This window comes from Photinus pyralis, unplaced genomic scaffold (genome assembly GCF_008802855.1).
Source record: "Photinus pyralis isolate 1611_PpyrPB1 unplaced genomic scaffold, Ppyr1.3 Ppyr1.4_LG7, whole genome shotgun sequence".
NCBI classification, from domain to species: Eukaryota; Metazoa; Arthropoda; class Insecta; order Coleoptera; family Lampyridae; genus Photinus; species Photinus pyralis.
The window spans coordinates 31,935,343-31,956,944 of NW_022170738.1; the positions used below are offsets into that span (position 1 = coordinate 31,935,343).

Sequence of the window (21,602 nt, forward strand, 5' to 3'; positions counted from 1 at the left end):
ATATATTTTTGCTCAAAAATAATTTGGGGAGCCAATAATCGCAGTTATGAATTTTACATTGAAATCCCTATGGTGCGTTACGCAAGTCACCACCCTGTATATTTTGGTATGCATGTAACTTTGAGCGTACGAATGTCTGTGTTAGCATTGGAAGGAAGTCATACTTGTTTTGTTTACTATGATTACCAGAATTGGGATGTTATTTAACTGTGAGCAGGCTAAAAAGGAATTAGAAACATAAAGTAAAAATCGCGGTTAGGAATTTTACATGTAAATAGAATAGGATCATAAACAGTGCTTTGCGTGTGTATATTCGGAATAAGGTAATCGGGATTGAATTATTGTAATAAAATAACCGCGAGAAGAGTCGATAAATATGTCTGTTCATACCGAAGTCGAATTGACAAAAGTTTGTAGTAGAGGCGTGCAGAACTTATAAACGATTCGTCGTTGTAAGATAGGCGGAACTTAATTACAGTAGATACTGAGAGAAGGGGTATAAATATAAGTAAATTCGTGCTCGTAAGTTAAATGATTCTACGCAACTTAGACGCTGAATCTCTACCAGTTGTCTTGCGGAAGAACATCTTTCCACCAGGAGTGCAGTTTATAGCGGTACATAGTAGAAAAGAACGTATTGCATACATTCTCTTTTCCGAATTCCTCTCAAATTAATTTACCTTCTTTTAATTTTACTTCATATTTATTTATTTATTTTATTTTTATTTATTGGCCTTTATTTTTGAGTGGGCGGGGTTCATCCAAGGCTGATATCTCACATTAAGTTCCTCTTGGATTTGATTATGTTCTTTAAGGTGAACATTTTTTGTTGGAAACTGCTGGGAATACGTGGGAAATACAAATTTAAATCGGCGATGTTGAAATTCCAAGATGTTTTTTGAAGTGAAATTATTAACATCTTTATGACAAGGTAGTGTACACTGCAAAAGTAGGTACCTACGCATCTCGAACGTCTCCTCGTTTCATTATTTTCTCATAAAGATCGAAAATTTAATCTGTATGTATCTGTAGACTCTATTTTTGGCGACCTGTTGTATGCAATATTCATATTGCGAAGTGGTCATTTATTCACACCCAAGAGTAGGTACAACTGACACTAATAATGTGATGTTGTCTACAACAATTAGAACATTGTTTCGTTAAAATCGTAACTGATATCGAACAACATGACATTTTGGGTCCAAATTATTCATGCGTATTGGGTAATCACTGATTCTCAAAACAAGGCAACATTATGAAACATATGCGTAAATGCCACCAGGAGTGCAGTGTCCATCAGACCTAATTTTCATCAAAATATATTAATGTATAAAAGTCAGGTGGGCGTTATCTAGACTGAAATAATACCGAAGATTGTAACGGGCCATCCTGTATATGCAAATGTTTTAATTCAATTTAATTTATTCGTTACGAAGTAGAGGTGATTGGTTCACCTGATGCAGAATTCTAATCGCTTGGCGATGAAAACGTATTGACGAAGACGGAAACCTCGTTCTTTAACTAGCAATTAGAATCTTCGTACATCATGAAACGTACAATTGTCACGTGTCCCGTCAACTGCTCCTACTGATTGCTGCTTAAAAAGAAAGAAAAATTAATGAGATCAGGGTGAATGTACAACTCACTCACATATAAAACCCACACTAGCCTCATTCGTTATTTCTAATTATTAATTCCTTGATTTAAGTTATAGATTATTCTCTGAAAAAAACATCTCTGATATGTAACCTAATTTTTTAATTAAATTATGTCTTGTATTTTAAACAGTATACGGTCTTTTTAGTACAACAAAATTCTTAGAGGAAAATAATATACGGAATTATGTAGAAAGAAAGGCCAAAATCGTGTGTCGCTACGAAAGCACCCATCACAAATTTCGATCAAATTAGCATTCAGGGCCGTACAGTCTGCTTTTAGTTTAACTCCTTAATAAACCAAACCGGTCCTTTTGGAGAGGGTTCCTTGTCAACATTGTCTTAATTAACTAAAAATGATTGTACAGTTCTGAAGCACATTTCGAGTAAAGGTATAGTGAACTTCATTGAAGTAACAGGTATCATTCGAGATTCGTACACATTTCCAAGTATCAATAGTCAATTGTTATAAATGATTCTTAAGAATTGTAAATAATCTAATAAAATATCGTTCCATTGATTTGGTGTTGACTTATTATAGAGGAAATGAGTTTTAATTTTACAGATTAATTTTGTATACAGATACACATGAACATTGATGTCCGATTGTCGACATATCACTGTAAACGAACGGAAAAATTAAATATGAAAGTTCACGCAACCGTTTCGGGTATGACTGTAATTATCGCTAATACTGAAAATTGTGATTTTGTACATTACACAGACACGACGAACAAAGCCTTCATTAAACTTTTATTCCGTTATTATCAGACAAACTGTGACGCTGCCATCAGGTCAAAAAAGGAAATATTGGTTTTCGATTTGAGTAATTTGTGTTTATTCATTTAGGTCACTCTGTCAATTAGATTTCAAATTACAATATAATTTTGTTACCGAATGGATTTTCTGCATTTTTTTTATTGATTGGCCGAGGTGCTAAACCACTGCTGGCATAAACGTCTGTCGTACAATTTCAAAAATATGACAGATCCCGCGATACCGTCCCACTATTTTCTCGCCTAATTACATTTTATTTTTCATCCCTTTGATTAAATTTTTGTGTCGCTCGAAAAATACCAGCCTCCTACTCTCTCCTTTATGTATCGCACACGCACATCTTCCAAATATAAACATCCAAGTTTTAATAAAAAAAAAAGATCGGGCGTATAACAAATATTATATAAACGAATTCGATAATTCAATACGCTTGAGTAGTCACCATAGTTTATTAAATTACACGAGCAACTAATTTTAATTTCAGTTCGTACGACTTTCAACCGAATTCCTTTCAAATATATTTCATAAATCTAAATTATTCGTTTAAACTTTTAATGAATTTTCAGGGAAGTGGGTAGTGGCTTTTAACGTTAATTTAATTCTTTCATTCTACTTGCGTTCATTAAATTATGTTTTACAACAAAATTCAAACCCTTTTTGAGGACTATTTTTCCCGTTTTAAAACAATATTATACTGACTTGCAGTGAATGAGTTTCGTTACCCCATTCATTGTTTACCCATTAAATAAACTGTTGCGTTGTTTGGTGGTCGATACGTAGATACCAATTTACGAGTATGTGTACTACCACTGGTTTTACTCGTGGTAGTTTCCGTATATCCTCTTCACGACTCTATACGGTTCCCAAGCACTTTGTAATTTCGGCGAAAGCCCGTATCTCCTCTGGGGACGATACAACGAAACCAGATCTCCAGGTTGATAACCACCCTCCACGTCATACGCACTTTCATTCTGTCGCTGCGTGAACTTTGTCATGGATGGGGTCCAATTTCTGTCGCAGGTTTTCCATGTAGGTACTCGTTCCCCACAGTTTCTTCATGGCGGGGTCTTGTACCAAACTTCAAATCACACGGCAACCGGTCAAGCAACACGGAAGCTGGACTTTCTCCTGTACTTTCTCCCTCAACAATAGTTGACACAGATAGAATAGCATCGGCTCAAAATTTCGTCCCTGGTCAGAATGTAGTTTCAAAGGTACTCCAAATCCGCTAAAAAGTTCTTCTACCAGAACGTCTGCCACAGATGATTTGGTAAAGTATATGCTTCTGTCTCTTTCCTGAAATAGTCCATGGCCAGATGTGTTTGATTCCGGCAACAGTCGTATTAACAACGCTCGTAGTACTAAGTAGAAGTCGAGAAGCGACTGCAATCTTGGGTAGCAGTGGGTGTTAAAACTGGAAGGAAAGGAAATTGAATAAAAACTCATAATTTTGTGCGTAAGAAAAGACGAGAACATATAAAATTAAATATTACGCACACAACCAGGCGAGGTCAGGGAAACCTTCTTCGGTACAAAAACCCTGGCATAGTCCGCACAAATACAGGAACTAAATTAACAAAGACAACAAAAGCAAAAGAAAAGCTACAAAACATTTCAAATTGTGCAATAATAAAAAGCATATATTTTCCAAAAACATCAAGCTGGTTGTTGAACTTTTGCCTGACTTGTTCGCCGATCTTCCTGTTTTCGTCCTCGTACTTTTCGTTTCTCTCCGTGAATTTTAAAACACCGCAGGGACCGTTCACCAACCATTTTGTTGACTTCAAATCTTGAGGTTTATATCTGAATAAACGGAAAAACATTAATCTGAATGCTCAGTTACAAAAACATCTTCATTTGAACCGGAAATATCGCTAACGGATTTCTTACATTGATTGGTTTTTAGTACTATCTAGAGGTTTGCTGGATTTAGAAATCTGTGTCACTGTTCGCAGGCTAATATTTAATGCATCCGCAACTCTCTGTGCCTCTCTTACTGCTGTGACTGATAAAAGTTGACCGCCATTATCTCTTTCTCGTTCAGAATAACAATTAATTAGAAATAAGTTGCTCACTTTTTCTTGGTAAACTCGATGGCATTTTTGGTTTATACAACTTTTGACCCAGGATATTGCAGTGAGACTTACGGAAGTTATGGCTTCGTTATGGAATTAAAAGGTATTTTATCGGCTAATGTAGTAAAACGCGATGAAATAGTGAAGACGATAGCAAACAGTTGTCAAATTTGACGTGTCGCAATGTAAACTACCACTATTTCGATTGACAACTAACCTGAAAACAAAAAAAAACACTTTTCACTAAAGGTTTTTGTTTTATTTTTTAAATAACGCACAACAATTTTTAGCTTCCTAGCATGTGCTAGGTAGCTATTGCGATAGCCGTTTTTTGAACATTTCAAAATTTCATCAAATGTCGACGTTTTAGACCATTTTAAGCAACTTTTAAAGAATAAAATTTTTTTCCGTCTGTATGTACGTACGTACGTTTGTTGGCAATTTTCTGAGAAAACGGCTCGACGGATTTTGTTGAAATTTTGTATATATGTTTTAGGCATACCGAACAGAAAAATAACGGGCCGGATTTTTGAAAAAAAATTTTGGAGCGCCGTAACGGCATCGAACTTTTTTTTTCAAATAGCAACCTAAAATTTTTATTCTATTATTTGGAAGACCTTATTTTCCTGTGTACAACCTACAAAAAATTGGGCCGGGTTATATTATCAAAAAACGGAGAAAAAAATTGTCAAAGTCAAAAAATTGTGTTGCATATGTGCAAAACGCAACGATCTTGTTTCTGAAGCAATTTAAACGAAATTTCTATGGTAAGTCCCTTTAATAAAAGCAAACAAAATTCATGCGCAAAAATCGTGTTGCGCATGCGCAGAAATGCAATTTTCTTATTTATGGAACAATTAAAACGAAATTTGGATGGTAGGTCCTCCTAATAAAAGAAAACAAAATGCATGCGCAAAAAATTGAGTTGCGCATGTGCAACATCCAACTTTCTTATTTATGGAGCAATTTTAACGAAATTTGGATGGTAGGTCCCCTAATAAAAGCAAACAAAATGCATGCGCAAAAATCGTGTTGCGCATGCGCAGAAATGCAACTTTCTTATTTATGGAACAATTTTAACGAAATTTAGATGGTAGGTCCTTTTAATAAAAGCTAACAAAATGCATGCGCAAAAAATTGAGTTGCGCATGTGCAACATCCAACTTTCTTATTTATGGAGCAATTTTAACGAAAATTGGATGGTAGGTCCCTTTAATAAAAGCAAACAAAATGCATGCGCAAAAATCGTGTTTCGCATGCGCAGAAATGCAACTTTCTTATTTATGGAACAATTTTAACGAAATTTAGATGATAGATCCTTTTAATAAAAGCTAACAAAATGCATGCGCAAAAAATAGTGTTGCGCATGTGCAACATCCAACTTTCTTATTTATGGAGCAATTTTAACGAAATTTGGATAATAGGTCCCTCTAATAAAAGCAAACAAAATGCATGCGTAAAAAATGCACCTTTCTTATTAGCTTCCTAGCATGTGCTAGGTAGCTATTGCGATAGCCGTTTTTTGAACATTTCAAAATTTCATCAAATGTCGACGTTTTAGACCATTTTAAGCAACTTTTAAAGAATAAATTTTTCCCGTCTGTAAGTGCGTACATATGTTGGCAATTTTTGGTTTCAGCTAGGAAGCTATTCTGTCAAGAATTTGACACCTGGTTTTATTTGGTTAGTACGTTGGCATTACAATATATTGTTAGTATTATTTGTTAATCCTTTTCTATTAAATCTCGGAAAAATAATGCATTTCTTGAGCCTACTATTGTATATCCAACCTTTAAATTAAGTCATTCAAGAAAGATCCGATCAAAACTAACTAGTATGCATAGAAATGCAAAGAAGGACTGCAGGATACCGAGTTATTGCATTTATTGGATTCACCTGGGCAGATATCCCCAAGCCATACAATATTATAAAATTGAAAGATTGGCAAATGAGACTGTAATAGACATAACTTAATCCCACGACGGAATATCCATCTACCCATATCTACGAGCGCATATGAGAGCCATAATTGAAAATTTAACAAAATTCCTTCACTTTCGTCACCTGTAGTTATTAGTCGAATCCTGGAAGCGTTTGATGTTACATATTGGTACACAAATATGTACAAACGAGCTGATGGCAGAAATGAAAATGTAATTTAATAACTAAAAGTAATTCGGTTTAATTATATCCTGGACGAATATTTATTTATATTCAAACTTGATTACACCGATAACTATGAAATCAAAATCCCGTTTACCCCCATGGCCAAATTAATTTAGTTTTAAATCAAATTTAATTAGTCGGGATTCGCTTCTGGAAAAATTCTTTTGACTTACTAAATTAATTGAATATTTGGTATATGTGACTAGAGTCGTTTTCCATTGTCTGCAAACGTCTTGTTACGCTCCTCTAACGTTTGTAGCAACCATATTAGCGAACAAGGAAACAAAACGACCGCTTCCAAAACATTCCATACACTAAATGCCCTATTGTGTCTGTTGATAAAGTTTAACAATTTTGTTCCGAAACTTCACATGTATTTGTTTTCAGTCGAATCGATAATACAAACTGTTCGGGAACACCGAATGAAGTTTTAGTAATTACTATTCTGTTAAATTTCGAATGATAATCATTTAACTAATCCCACCGTAAACATTCATTTTAATTTGCTTAACGTTTTCATCGATAACTTGCCGACAGTAAAATAAAAAGCGACGCTAATTGTGTAGCTTCGCACATCCCCGAGGCAGACGTTTAATGAGATGAAATTGAAGCAATATCTTTTTCATCTAAATATAAAGCACGTCTGTATTAACACATAATAATTAACTATATATTCTCGCAAACTTCATTGCGGTTGTAATACTGTCTTCCAGACCCGAAGTTAGTTTAACCAGATCGATTTTACTCTAAATTAGGAAAAGTTTGTCCGCCGGTTTAGAAACGCTTGTGTGCTATTTTCGTAAAAAGAACAATAATTGCTTATTTCTTGTTTTCATTAATTACATACTTTTATTATACAGGGAGGCAAAACTACTGCGGCAACCCAAAATACCATGAAATCAAGAAAGTCTGATTTTATAAAGGGAATTCGTTAGCGGATACATAGATTTGTTGTTTTTAGCGCATTTCCACAAAAATAAAAAAAATGCCCTATTGTGGCCACTTTGTCCGTCCGTCCGTCCGTCCGCTCGTTTTGCGACGCTACTAGTTCTTTATCTTAAGAGCTATTGTTCTACTTTTTTCGCTATTCGGTTCGTTATGGGGTCGAGTCTTGTACCAAGGAAGGAATTTTTTCTGTACCGCTTACAAAAAAAGTTATTGTTGTAAAAAAAACAAAAAACCGTTTTTTACATGTTCCATAATTTTACACTTTGCCGTTTATTAACGATCCTAGAGATCGTTTATAATTTTGCATTGCTATCTGTCGCCTGCCGGTTGGTCTCTCCGTCTGTTCCTTTGTCTGTCTGTCCATCTATTTGTCTGTGTGAACGATAACTTTGTTTAGAAATGTTCGATCGCTTTTACATCTCCGTTAGTTATTAACTGAATTGCATGAAATTCAATATGGGCATAGATTTAGCCATATAATACGCAATGCCAAAAGTTGAATCGAATCGATTCAAAATTCACAGTGCCCTTTTCGCATATCGACCATTTATAAGCCGAATTGCAAACTTTTTTACTTATAAAAGTATTTGAATGAAATTTGATACATAGGCACTTGGAATAAAAGAAAATCAAACGCCAATTTCAAAATTTGGTTTTGCGCATGCGCAGTGCCAACTTTTTTATTTATGGAAGAATTTAAACGAAATTTGATACATAAGCACTTCGAATAAAGGGAAATCAAACGCCAATTTCAAAATTTGGTTTTGCGCATGCGCAGTGCCAACTTTTTTATTTATGGAAGAATTTAAACGAAATTTGATACATAAGCACTTGAATAAAGGAAAATCAAACGCCAATTTCAAAATTTGGTTTTGCGCATGCGCAGTGCCAACTTTTTTATTTATGGAAGAATTTAAACGAAATTTGATACATAGGCACTTGGGATAAAGGAAAATCAAACGCCAATTTCAAAATTTGGTTTTGCGCATGCGCAGTGCCAACTTTTTTATTTATGGAAGAATTTAAATGAAATTTGATACATAGGCACATGGAATAAAGGAAAATCAAACGCCAGTTTCAAAATTTGGTTTTGCGCATGCGCAGTGGCAACTTTTATTTATGGAAGAATTTAAACGAAATTTGATACATAGGCACTTCGAATAAAGGAAAATCAAACGACAATTTCAAAATTTGGTTTTGCGCATGCGCAGTGCCAACTTTTTTATTAATGGAAGAATTTAAACGAAATTTGATACATAGGCACTTGGGATAAAGGAAAATCAAACGCCAGTTTCAAAATTTGGCTTTGCGCATGCGCAGTGCCAACTTTTTATTTATGGAAGAATTTAAATGAAATGTGATACATAGGCACTTGGAATAAAGGAAAATCGAGCGCCAGTTCAAAATTTTCTTTTGCGCATGCGCAGTGCCAACTTTTTTATCTATGGAACCATTTAAGTGAAATTTGATACTTAGGCGCTTGGAACAAAGGAAAATCTAACATTAGTTTTAAAATTTAGGTTTGCGCATGCGCAGTTCCAACTTTCTGATTTAGAAAAGCATTGAAATGAAATTCTTCTCATAAACTGAAATTGAAGTAGCACGTCAAAAATGGATTGCCCATGTGCAACGCTATCTTTCATATTTGTGGCCGGATTTTACGATTTTAACAGAAGTTGCATCTTACAAATGGGAAATGAATGCAAGTGGAAATGCGCTTTATGTAAATCGTTTACGATTACTTTTTAACTTGTTTTAATAATTTAATTGCTGGATAAGTCTCCGTTAGCATGACGCCATAGTAGTCCAGTCATTCTGTGCCAAAAAAAATGGAAACAATAATTCGTAGTAAAAACTTTCTCATCAAAATCGAAAGCTTATAAAATTTGCTACAACTTTATTTCTATACATTTTTTCCATAAAACGCATCGTTTTCCTGTATCTTTTAACTTTTAACCTACAAGTGGATGGTTGTAGAGAATTAAATTTCCTTCAAGAATCATTAACATGTATGGTGTTTATGCTTCGACAGTTCGACTTTACCTACATCAAAAATGGAGAGAAAATTTGTAATGTCCAATTCAGAAGTTCATACGCACAATTCCTCTCCACGAGGATCGTTTAGGTCCTCTTCACCTTCTGCTAGTATTGGTGGAGAGTTAAAATAGCTCCCTTGGCAGTTGACACAGGCAATTGTCCAAACATTTTACCCTTCTTGCACCCATAACTAGCCACGCAGTTGATAGTCATTTGGAGTCATTTTTTGCCCTCGTTCTAATAGCAACTGCAAGGCTAGCTGTGGGTTTAAAAAGGCTCGCATATTTTACACCATTGCCTGTGCCAACGGCCAAGGAAGCTGTTCTTACTTATCACGAAGCCTAGCAGAAGATGAAAAGAAAATAGTTGTAAGCTAGTCGCTTGCAATGCATTACTCTAAGCCAAAACGACACACTACACACGCATATTATAAGCCAAGGCAGCTTCACTCCCAGCTTTTCGTTGACTGAGCCCTTAATTTTCGGTCTATTTACGAACGACCAATAAATGACAGTACTCGAGACCGAAAGTCCACGGGAACGCGGAAGTGGTATTAAGGGGTGTAATGTCCTTCATTTTGCAGAACCAAAATTTAAAGCTTCATTTTGGCCACACTAGCAGTTGCCGTAAAATGTTCTGTGGTTCACAGAACCAAAGTCGAGGTTCCTTTCTGGCCTCACAGTAAACTGTAGTTAACTGCCCTAATGCAATTCAAAATTATTTAAAAGAACGCTATGAATCGTGAAATAATAAAATGAGAATAAAGTTAATTACAAGACAAGCAAACAAAAGGAGATAACTCAGTCCAGAATATAAATTACGTTAGCAGTTCGCATGGTTTGAAAATTAAATTCAATGACAAATAATTGATATCCGGACACAATTCCGAACGCCTTATATTTAATTAATAAAGTGCAACGTAACATTGCGATAACGTGTAGATTAATTATGTCTGTCGCTGAACCACACCCCATCGCGAACGTTTATATTATGATTATAAAGACTACTTGCAAATATTATACCTCTAATACAATTGATTAATTTTATTTGAAAAGAATTTACCTTGTAGTGAAGTATTCCGAAAATGGGTCGCATTAAATAGTATATTAAGTAACAAGGGATTGAAAAGAGTTTTTGTTCTTGAGGGAACCGACCGATCTGAATCCATTTGAAAATTAATATGCTATAAAAACTATGAAAAAGTAAGGTAGGCTTTTTAGGATGTCATAGTTACGCTCGCTTGTTTGTAACTATCAACAAAAATTAAGAATTTTTTATTTTGGTAAAATTATGCCTGTAAACCCTTCTAAAAATATTGAAGACGAAAGTGACGAAGCATATGAAGGCGCTTCTTTCATCCCCTAAGATGCCACTTGCTGATAAAGGTTAGTTTGTGTAAAACATTGCATGCTCATATGCTTCCAAAGTTTGTGGTTGTAGATTGTGACAATTATGGATATTGGAGGAAGTTGCAGCTTGCAGATCAGAGGAATTGTTAAAAATGAACGTACACTACATAGAAGATGGAGAATCGATGCTGGTAGTTGGAATTCCACCTTCCTTTCGACCCCATATTAAGCGATTGCCCACGCTCGAACGTAAGATTTTATTAATGTTAATGTTTTTGTTGCACCACCAAATTCTGTACATTTAGTCATGAATTTATGGCTTCGAAATCGTCAACGCCGATGTTGTTTTTCTTAGAAAAACTGATTCACATTTCGAATACTACATCAACAAATACTACATCGACCGTTCAGCATATTACCAAAATAGGGCATTAAAAAAATTAATCAAAAATTAGAAGGACTACGAATTCGTTATTTCGATTTTAAAATTCCAGTGAAATATAAAGATTAGTATGCTTAATTCGGAATTAATCACTAAGCAGGATGACTTCAGTAGGTACCTATAATGTATAAGTAAGTATACAAGGCTGCGCGCTATGAAAGTTCCCCAAAACAGTACTTATCGTCTACTAAAATTGATAATAATTGTATAGTTATTTGCCCATGTGTTCTTAAAGACCTAAACTTTTTTTAATCGGATGCTTATACAATAAAATCCTAATTGTTCTGTAAAATATTTTTGCGTTAATTTACGTAGTTTGAACTGTGTTTAATTTTTGTTTATTATTATATTATTTATATTGTAAATAAATAAATTACATGTTATAAGATAAGGAAGATCTCAAAATTATTTGCATAATATGTAAAAAGTTTATCTCATGTTTTTCTCCGGTGGTAGATAAGAGTTGCACTTATCGTTAATGAATTTTGTAAACATTTCGCTCATTTATTGAGAATCTAGGGGGTGGTTCAAACGGTGCGCATGATTGCCAGCTTTATACCTACCTTTATTCGTAGCACAGCGATATTAAGATGAACAATAAACTTAGTGGGAAGTTACACTACTCTCCTCCGATTCCGTTTTTACATGAAACGATCTGTCAATACTAATGGAATCAATGCACTTAACCGACACGTTACACACAAAATCTTGGTCTTCTTAAATCAATTCCTCCCACAGGTTATACAGACGTTGATTGTGGTATCTGGCTATGCCACCGATGAATCGAACTTCAATGCAACTGCTATTCCCAGCACGTACTGGCTTCTCTGTGACAAATTTGTTTATAAACGACGAAAGGCAACTACTTTGCCACTTAAACAGACACGCGTGTCTTCTGTTCTGACAGACGGCTTCTTCAAAAGACCGCAACTTGGTCTCGAACTTGACGAAAAACTTTCTTCTAACGAACGGCACCCCGGCCTGGAATTTGACAAATAAGTGTCGCGGACTCCAGTATTTAAACGGGCTTCTCTCCTTAGATAGCATCGAAATTTCTTAACCAATTAAGGACCCTTGGTAACTCGACAAGCCAATCAACAACTTACGACAGGATGCGTGTTTTGGTCACGTACGTACGTAAACTAAAACATTTCTACAAAAACAAGTTGCTTTACGATTAAAAAACCACCTTATCTCGCGACAATTACATTAATCTTGTACAAAATAAACTAAATATCCAATAAATCAAGTCGGAGCTGTCTCAAATGCATTAACAAAATAAAATTGATAACGGAAATTGAGTAAACAATTTTCTTAACCTTAATTCTAAGAAATGCCCTTTCTTTTATAATGCAAGAAATAAACAAAGCAGATACTCAAAATCGTTTTGTGTTTATTCGTAAATAATCCGACGAAATTGATTAACATGAGTTGTAATGAGCATTTGGTTAATAATCCGCATATCATCCCAAGTGCCTGGACCTAAATATCGACGTCCCAAACCGACATTACACAGCATTATATTTGAAAACTTACGGCAATTCGGTGTTTGATTTGACAAGCCAACTATTCAATTTAACGATACAAATTTGAAGGTAATTCTTCAGTTTACCTTTACATTCCCACCAAAATCTATTAACGTCAACCAGAACCAGACCTTCGTCACAACAACTAACGTGAATTGGGAACTGATGTAGTTTCTTTTGCCAAAAGGTAAGTCTCGGAGCTCCACAGAGGACACCTAAGTTGAATTTGCTTTTCTTTAAAAGTTCAAAAGATATTTCATCTACACCGAACGCAAAAAGAGTACTTTAGGAGAGGAATTTGACTCTCCCTCCATCAACTATCTTCAAAGTTCATTGTGATCCTTAAGCTTTAAAAAGCTTCCTCCTTAAATTAAGGGATTCAGTCGGATATATGGCTATCTACACATAGTTGGAGATACTTTCATGAACTTTTGTATATCATGTCCTCTTTAATACATAAAGGTTTATGAAGGTTGGTTATAATGTTCTCTTGACAACTAATGAAAATTTCCAAAAGATTCTTTAAATTAAGAACGCAGGTGGTTCCTCTCGCATTATATTGTCCTAATAATAAAACGATCCATCCTAATATAAGCTTAGTTTAATGTTAAAGCTTACACCATAGTCAATGGCCCCCCGATAATCTTAATGCTACTTTAATTTAAACTTGAAGGTAATCAAACGGTATAGTGATTTTCTGACATTCATTTAATTGCGCTATACATTTTAAAGCTTGAGGAAAATGATTAAAAGGAGTCTCATCCCTTATCCTGACAGGTGTTCATTATAAAAACGATAAGATGTCCGAAGAGAATTATAAAACCGCATTCTTTTAAAAGGAAAATGTTATTATAACCGACTTTGGGTGGTTGCTTTAAATAGGCGGCCCTTACCCCCCAATACCGTAAAATTGCTACATCACGCTCGATCATTTCATAAATTTATAATGGTTTAGAATTCGTGCCGCTTTTATGCGTTTGATAATGTGAATTATTGTCAGCGCATGAAAAGCTTATTAATTTATTTTGCAACGCTTACGCTTTTATCTGCCGCCACCTCGAAAGACTTAATTTGGGTTAATGCAGGTGAATTCAAAGCCGCATTTACAATTTTAGTTTAGTAAAGCATAGAATTAAAACGGCACAGTTTTATAAAGCGGAATGTTGCGTTGTTCGAACAGGAAGATTAGAGTGGTAATTTTGCGTTAGTTGGTGGCGAGTAGATCAAATTGACGACTGTTATGAATTTCGGCCGCAAATAATTAGGGGTAAGATAAATAGTAGGTACATCAATATTAATGCGTTAATGCCGTATGAAATTTTAATAAGATGGTTTTGACATTTTGCCAGAAATGACGGGTACTCACGGGCGACATTAATACTAAATCTCGATTCTCGTTGTTAGAATGGAACTATCATAGGTATTTGATCGTAGATACAATAAGGGTTTATTAATATTAGAACGCTTTTATGCCAGTAATTTTCAGATGCCCTAAAACGCTTCTGAAGTTTTAAAGCTTGATACAGTAAAAATGTAGATTATGCATGCGACCTCATTAGTGGGATGTATTTCCTGAATAGAAAAGTTAGCGATGGGCTTTATCTTTCGCATTATAAAAACGTCGTTGACACTTTTTTTTAATAGGAACTTTTCCATCATATTAATTACGTTCCATTTTGAGGGATATAAAAGACCGCAATTTAATAAACAAAGCCATGAATATGTATGGAATAGTTTGTTGAGGTCGGTCAGTATATTGTTTGCAAGAGTCTTAACGGCTGACTAAATTGATTTTCTTGTTCGCGTTCCAGAAGCGTACATAATCATAAATTAACAGAGCGAACTCGCTTAGTTGCATGTTGAAATAACGACCGCCAACTAAATCCTTCTTCATCAATTGTTTGCTTTAAAATCAAGCGTTCGCACGAATCCTACTTTCCCTGGCATTTACTAATCACTGCCTAAATTAATGGTCGGAGTACACCGAGGCACATAATTAAGCGCGAAAAAGGCTACCGTATGCGTTGTTTTTAGGTAAATGCGGCCCAAGGAAACATTAAACAGAGATATAAATTTTAACTTGAAGTAGGTCCTTCCCAGTCTACATAAAACGCAATTTCGGGTGACGGTGTACAAAATTCAGAGATGTGTGGATAAAACCCGCGCCGTAAATCATAATTAGATTAATTTTCCAAATTCCCCAAAGCAATTTTGGTTTTATCACAGGTAACACCTTCGCTTCATTGGCGCTCTAAAAATAGGAGGCGAATTTTAAACCGGATTACTTTTCGCCAACACCCAAACTCTAGCTGCACATTCGCCGAATTTGAATATAATCGAAATAGCCCAGGGCAAGCATAAAATTATAAGGGGTTGGATGAGAGACAGTCAAGGAGAATCGGGACCGGAAGGCACCCAAAGTGGTGTTCCATGTTAGCCCGGGGTACGGGAAGTTTACAAATCCGGGGTGTTTTGTTTGCATCTGATGTGAAGGGATATTTCGATCCTACGGCATCAAAGTTACGTGATAATGCGTTAATAATGTTAATTTTGTAGACAGGTAGGAAATGAGGTAATGATACGCTAAAGGGTCATAAGAAAATCAGATACCCTTGAAAGGGTAAAGAAATATTAAGGCTGTAAGGGAGAATTTGTGAGGCGTTGCAAAGATTTACACATTAAAAGCGGCGCGAGACCGTCGAATTGGGCTTTCAAATTGTGCATTACAACCATGCGTTTGTAAATAATTGTGCCTGTCAGTCGTTTCCTTTGTTCTGTATTTCTTTAAGATTATACCAAAGTGGTCCTGTATAAGTGAAATTTATCTTTGTCCGTTATTGTATTGGCTTGAAGAGGGCAGCTTTTAGAAAAGTAGCCCGCGAATTGATAGCCAACGTTTGCTTACAAAAAATAAATTGCCGGCCAACAGTATTTTATTTGTAAGAGAATGTTACAACAATATATAAGATATAAAAGACATATAACCGAGACAAAAGGAAGAATTTATCCCCCACGTTAAACTAAGAATAACATTTATTTGCCATCACTGACCGACATTCTAATTAAATTACTCGCTCAAATAAAATGGATTATTATTTTATGGGCGTTTTCAATGTGAATAAGAAGTCGCATAACAGTTCATGTAAAATCGAAACGGCCTCGCGCGATATTTGGTTTCGCGTAGCTTACTGCGAAATTATAGCCGTAGAAATTTATTGAATTGAGTAAAAAGCTTTGGAAACGTAGAAGATATTCGCTCATAGCAATAACACAAAAAGACATTTTTACGATGACAAGGATCGATTATGAAATAAAGTTGAAAGCGTTAAGTTTGCAATTTTTATTCGGAATAATGAAAAGTCGACAATTTTTTTGCCAAAAAATGAGGTCGAACACGCATGCCATGTAATAGCCATAATAATTCGAGAGTTTAATGAGAAAGTTCGGTAGCAAACTTCAGGAAACTGTCGGTTTGCGGGAGATAGGAGGGTCAATTCCCATCGGGACAATGAAGTATTGTCCTCGATAAATAGACGTATCAAGTTAGTTCTTAATCACAAAAACTGGGCCTTTCAAATGATTAAGATAAAAATTTTTCTCTTTGTATCCAACATTAAATAATTCAGTTGCGTTTTTGGTTTCGAAAATTCGAAATTCGAAATTAATATGGTACTTGAATAAGGGATGGCGAATTTGATGCGCACAATTACGATTAAGAAATCACCGGCCTTGACTAAATAAATGTATTTCGAGGACTCTGTGTCAAAACCCCTAATAAGTATGCTCAATTTATACCCACTGACTTTCGTATTTTCCTACGCTACATACCATACGACAACAAAGCAATGTAAATTATTGAATACATGCTCTTGTTGACCTTATAAATTATACAATTCAGTGGAATGCCAACGAACTACATTACTTTCGCAAAAGAAAGTGGCCGATTCAGTGGAGGTTATTTTTTAACCGAAGTACTGTGACGTTACGAATTTATACGGCTGTTCTTTTCGACCTACTTACCTACCACTAATAAAACATTCATTTGTGCAATGAACGGTCATAGAGAAGCAGTTTGTAATTTGGAACAGCTTCGTTATTTGGATGATTAGCTAAAGCGTTAAATTTGACTCATATCTATCTATAGATGACTACTTCACCTGACCACTCACTAGTATTTTATGGTAATATTGTTCTGACATCAATGTTCATCAGAAAAAAACTGGCTTCGCCATTACAGCATTAACAAAATATCGACCCGAATTAGATTAAGTGAAACTAAACGAACAGCAAATAACTTTAAATTAATGAACTGTTTATTCCTTAGTGAATTTACTAATTTTCGTGACCACTTCTAGTGAACAATTATTTGTTCGGGATACGCCAGTAAAGGTAGTCGTCTGTAGCACATACTCTCCTGATGTGCGATACATTGCGCAGTTGATACCAATTCGTTTAGGATTAACACCTAAAAGAGTTGAGTATGTAATTCAACTCCACTTGGAAGCAAGGGTCGTACAAACATGCAGAAATCACACTGCACGCTCAGCACCTACAGTAACACTGATGGTATAAGGCGAACGAGTACTTTCGCACTTAGGCACCTCGAATTTCGTTAGTATTACAATTACGGAAGTGGATCCATTACAGACAATCGGGATATAACCGCTGTCGTAAAACGCTTATTTCCTATTTTTGTTACGTTCTCTTTTAAATTTCCCGATCTAAAAGCACAACAAATCTACTAATTAAATTATCGTAGTCCGATATGTCCTCTATTACATGTACGATCCTACGAAGGGGGAAGTTTCTTAATGAAATTCTTCCATTTGGATTAGATTTACTTAAAACTGCCCTAAAGTAGTCCTCTACAGAATACGCCGCGTAGTACCTCAACTCTAGCACTGACGAGGAGGAATTACTCCTCTTCACAACGGAATGGAAAGGCAACTGGTTATTCCAAATGGGATCCAGCACAACGGGGAATGCTTTTGTCGTTTAAATGGCAGGTTCTTATTTTGCGAAAGGTGTGGTTGGAAATCCAGAGGCATCAAGCTAAAATTGTCTGAAATATACATCTAAACGTATTTACGTGAATGGCAAATTGTTGTATCCTTTCGAGGTAACGTTATTTTCATAGGATTCCATATTTGGTTAACATGTGTCTTTTGATTTTTTTAGGTTATACCATTCATTATCTATCTTTTTCGTACCTACCTATATCGCAATCCGAAACGCAGTTATTAATGGGATAAGTAAGTTTGAATATTTTGGTCTGAAATGGATATTGTAATTTTTTGGGTGTAACGATGAAGTACCGTTCTCTTGTTAAATGCTAAAACGAGATCAATCCAGATTGATATGTTCTGCTTAGCTGTAACTCATCTAGCGCATGATATTTAATATTAGACGTTCCGCAATGCAATGTGTAAAATATCAGAGCAGCTGCCAAAGTGCAGGTAGTCGGTAACTGCTTTTGTAGTCTTTTTTTGCTACCGTCGCGTCGTCACGGATTGATTGCAATAAATTGTTTGTATAAAATAGCAAAATTGCTAATGTGCAATTAAATGTAAAGTGCCGTTAATTTATCTTTTGCCTTTGTCGTCAATGTTAACGCCAGTTAATTCAGTTTGTTAATTTATCTTTCTGTATGTAAATGAGATTAGATTAAGTTATACTTTACACGTAATCAGCTGTACTGTGCATGTAGTAACCTTACCCAGTTTATTTACTGCTTTAAAATTAAATATCATTTGTGTGTATGTATTGTTCTTTGCTCAGGCCAGATTTTTTGTATACCCACCAGGGTCTGAGGACTTATTTTTAATTTATATTTTTTATTTACTCTTTGCTTTAAACAGCAGAAAAGGACGTGAATCGTGACTTTTTTGGTAATGGACATTAATAATCGCACTTTGGTAACCACTTATCGTCTTGGTAATTGGCAGTTGTTGCCATATTTGAGAGTATTATTGCAAGACAATCCATCTCGCCAGTTGTACAGTGTTATAGAAGAAATTTAGTTGTGTACCCCACGATATTTAAGTCGTTGTGATAAAAGTGAGTAGTCTGTTTCGAGTTAAGTTCAGTGGTACATCATGTATTTAAAGAAGAAGTCTGACTGTTGTGTTTATCGTGCGTTTATCGCTTAAGTGAAAACTTTTTGATAAGGTTGCCCAAATTACCTGTTAAGTTAAAGGGATAGGAGTCTTTTTTCCATGTCGACGTGGATAGTAATAATTGTAATGTTTAATGCAGAAAGCAAGGAGAAAAAAAGAAAAACCAAACAAAGAAAACCTAAAAGAAATATCTTACCACAAATGAGGATTTAACAGGAAATTATAACAACTGCCAAATAAATCCCTTAAAAAGGATAATTAGAGAAAAAGATACTTTTCGCGACCTCTGGTAACAGAAAAAGAATCTACGAAGTAAAAACATTATCAACTACAACAAACTTACAGGAGAAGATGGCGTCAAAAATATTGAAATGAATGTAACTTAAATGTTAGTTTAAATCCTGAAGGCAAGAAAACGTTACAAGTTTCCAAAGTCACTCAAATTCTTCTCAAATGTGGTCATTGGGTCAATCTTCTTTGAATTTCATTTTAATTGCAGTTTCATTTCCAGTACAGTATAGTTTCTTCTCAAGCTTCTCCCAATTCCAAATTTTGTCGAGTTGTTATCCATTTCGTCATACGACGAGTCGACTTGAAAAAATTTTGTAATTGACTTTGGTTGGAGTCTATTGGTTCCCGTTATGTCAGTGCCCTTACTGTCTCGTGCTACTAAGTGTAATTAAATGATTAATTTGATTATAATCCCCTAACTTCTGTATTGACCAAACATTGGTTCGAAAGATACACCTCATTCCCATTCCCAAAAACCATTAACAAGCAATCCGAATTTCTATTATGTGCTTGACAATACGGCTAAATTTTAGTACACAAATGTGACAAAGCAACAATGGTAGGTATAGCTAAATAAGCGAGTTGCGTGCTTAATGCTAATAATCGTTCATAGTACTATACCAACATAACGTCTATACAAAAATTAGGGCAGCAATATTTTTTTGTAATGTGAGTAGCGACTAAAATAATAATGGGCTTTAGTTTGCGCATTAATCAAAATTGTAAATAAGGGAAAATAATTGGTTTGCCTATCAATATAGTTCATCACAATGGTCAAAGTAAACATATAAATGCCACGTTGAAAATTTAATGGACTATTTATGGTGGTTTCGTTTTTACAATATAAAGCAACAGGATGAGTACCTAATAGCCCTGAACATTAGAAAATGACCAAAGCGCACGGACATACGGGGGGTAAAATGAAAATTAGGTTTCTCCAGTGCCAGTCAGTTTTATAGAAACAATTTTAAATAATGATTTACCCCAATTTTCTGTAAAATATCCTTTAATATTGTTAAAGTGAATAGTAATGGATCTTCAGACGACCAAACCTCGTTACAACGTACTAGCTATCAAATGTTAGAAATTTTTTTTCAAGTGTAAGGAATGTGATAAAAGTGTGGCTTTAAGTAAATACTGCTCTGTGTTAAGACTCCAACGCATTCATTATTTTGTGGACTTTAAATTTTATTTGGAATAAGATAAAAATTAGTTTATTCTTGTGCAGCTAATGGGTTTACCCACATACAGAGTGGCCCAACGAGAAGTATACAGAGGGCTTTTAGGGCATGAAATTTAGAAATTTCGAAAAATCCTCGAACACGTCAATTTTGTATTCGAGGGGGACAACTTTTGGAATACAAATCACGAACCCAAGTTTTCACCCCTCTACGTAGGGAGCTTAACCCCTAAAATTTTAAATGGAATCCTATGGCAAATGGCACATTATTTGAAAGCCAATTTAATCGTGATTACTAATCTGCTTTGCTTTTTAAATTCTATTGATTCGTTGCGTACAGCATTAGCACATTCCACAATGGGAAAATCCTGGAGCTGTCTTTGTGCTTGTTTCATACGCAGAGCAATTTGGATTGTTGTGCTCTTGGGAATAGTGTGAAACCTGAACCATGTCAAATTTTCGTGTTCAAAGAAATCCAGGTACCAAGTCTCCTCCAGATCGGAATTCCTCTTGTCCACGCGATCTTGAGAATTTTTGAAGAAGTTTTATAAATGTTGGGACTTTTGATGTAGCTCTCGAAAAAGGCATTTTTGGTCCTCTCTTTCTTATATACTTACTCAATTGTTACGCCCTGTATAGACTTAACAGATCATAGCGTTTGATAATCTTACGCTATGTACCTTCTTTGTAAATTGTAATCCACTAGTTTTAGATGTATGTTAATTCATGTATTCAATTTGTTACTATTTTAGTATAGATTTCTTATTACCTATAGTTCTTTGTTTTGCCGTTAGAGGCTATCCTAGTATTATAGATTTCTTATACGATACTTCTTTGTCTTGTTTCTAGTACCTGTCTGCAGTTAAGGCTGTCCCTTCTCCTTTAATTTGGTCATTCGTTCTACTTTCGCATTGGTTAGATGCAAATGTTTTCTTTTGTTACGCCACTACTTTTCTGACTTCACGTCTACCTGAAGTGGGATTAGTGTTTTGGCTTTCCCATAATTATATTTGGAGTGGTTTCTCTCTCTCTTCCTTCTG

General features: G+C 35.1%; 1 protein-coding gene across 1 annotated transcript in view; it reads left to right on the top strand.

Moving 5' to 3' along the window:
- The first annotated feature begins 11,123 nt into the window (after positions 1–11,123).
- Positions 11,124–21,602, top strand: part of LOC116176180 — a 44,480-nt gene continuing 34,001 nt past the window's right edge. The window contains exon 1 of the mRNA XM_031494658.1: positions 11,124–11,256. The gene's annotated coding sequence lies outside the window, so the exon portion shown is untranslated. The remainder of the gene's footprint in view (positions 11,257–21,602) is intronic.